This window comes from Cebidichthys violaceus, unplaced genomic scaffold (assembly GCF_023349555.1).
Source record: "Cebidichthys violaceus isolate CVI_PGR_0920_01 unplaced genomic scaffold, fCebVio1.0.p SCAF_105, whole genome shotgun sequence".
NCBI classification, from domain to species: domain Eukaryota; kingdom Metazoa; phylum Chordata; class Actinopteri; order Perciformes; family Stichaeidae; genus Cebidichthys; species Cebidichthys violaceus.
The window spans coordinates 245751-247517 of record NW_027176269.1 but is presented as its reverse complement, the minus strand read 5'-3'; the positions used below and the strand labels follow the sequence as shown (position 1 = coordinate 247517).

General features: G+C 42.5%; 1 protein-coding gene across 1 annotated transcript in view; it reads right to left on the bottom strand.

The window, feature by feature from the left end:
- Positions 1-1037: 1037 nt before the first annotated feature.
- The window catches only part of ccdc102a (coiled-coil domain containing 102A), a 62206-nt gene continuing 61476 nt past the window's right edge, over positions 1038-1767 (bottom strand). Inside the window, exon 10 of the mRNA XM_068731955.1 lies at positions 1038-1767. This exon is cut by the window's right edge and continues 3019 nt beyond it. The gene's annotated coding sequence lies outside the window, so the exon portion shown is untranslated.

Here is a 1767-nt window from a genome sequence, read left to right as displayed (position 1 = left end):
AGGAGTGGGAAGGGTTAGATTGTGGCCCACCCCTCTCACCCTCGACACAAACTGTTTGAGTCACTTCCTGACCCGGAATCCCCCCACTGACCCGGAATCGGGACAATCATTTACACATCCCTGCAGAATTGTCTACTTTAAAGACACATTTAACATAAAAGACATATCACCCCAAAAACAAAACAGAAATGAGTCAGCACTTTTGTGCTTCCAATTCCCTAGGCAATTCCCTAGGCTTGAAGTCAATGGTTTTTATTAATGGGTTTTTGTTTAGATGCCTGGTATAAGGTCCGTGGTTACCAGAGCTAAAGCGATTGTAGAGCTTTGTTCTAGGATAGTAAATACCCCACTCTTTAGTTTTCAAGCTTTTACGCGTCCTAAAAAAGGCGGCTGCTAACAAGCGGCCAAATGAGAATACTAAACGCCAGCAAGCAAACACAAGTTAGTTTTTAGTTTCATGGTGGTGAAGTTGAGCAACACGTGGCGTAGTTTGTTACAGCCTGACGTTGGCTTTTCACCTCCGGCGATCTACACGTACAGCGTTACAGAACTGATTTTCTTTCAGTAGACTAGACCGGTGCCTGTTGAAAATGTGCCGTTAGGAACGGGTCCATTGCTCGGCCTCCGGTATTTCTGCTTGCAGCCTCTCGAGAATTTCTTATCCAAACAACTTCACACACGTGACACAGCGCTTATTTTCTGTTCGCCGGTGTAATAGTTGATATTGTAGCATGCGACGGAGAACAAATGAACACACAGGAAAATGTTGTGATGACAACAAGTGTTCATTAAAGATTTGATTAACGTGAGCGTGAACATTACCAGCACTACCATGGGTGAGGGTTAGGGTTAGCTGCTCTCTGAGGAATCCCTCTCAGCCTACTGAGGAAAACTGTACATTTTAGAGAAACGTTAAGGACAACTTTGCATTTACAGGCACTGAGGCCCTGCTGGTTTGAAAGGATTCCTCTGACACACATTGTGAACACATGTACAGTATAGAAACAAAAAAAGACACAGCGACTCAAATCTTTATATGTACAGTTGACATTTATAGAGCTAATATAAAACCACTGTGGTACAGATCATTTATAAAAACTAAACCGTAACAACGACAAGATAAATAGTTCAGAGTCCTGATCAGTAAAAACATCTTGGTCCCCTTCCAGCGTCAGAGATGAGGGCGAGGCAGAGAGTGACTGCTGATGGTGGTGGAAGATAAAGGAATGTTTTATTTCACAACTGTGTGTATCCTCTGCTAGACTGGAGCTATCTCACAGGCGGGAGATTTATCCCGGCCAAGTTTTGTACAAATAAATTAACTCTTCGGTCCAACACCCAGAGTAACAAAACTCCTCCTACTGTTGAGTACTTGGGCCGTTTTAAAGGAGCCCAGGAGAACTGAGCCTGTTTCATTGGCTCATGATGTCTAAATGCTTTGGGGGGCGTTTCCACCCCAACTGAAAACAGTCCTGAGGTAATAACTGCATATTAATACTTGGGATTTATGGGAATTTTTTTCACCCAGGAAAAATGAAAACCTTAAAAAAAAAAAGTAAGGTTTGCCATATTCATGTGTCTGTCGTACATGGAAGCAAGAAATTCCTCATTGCCATAATGACTGAAAAAAGCTGCTTCAATAGAACACATTTACCATTGACACCGAGTGGAGAACCTCGAATGAGTCAAGGAACCATATTGAGCTTTGAATGCTTTCCTCTTAACGCACAATGCCTCTAATTTCCTGCTTTTGAATATGATGCATGT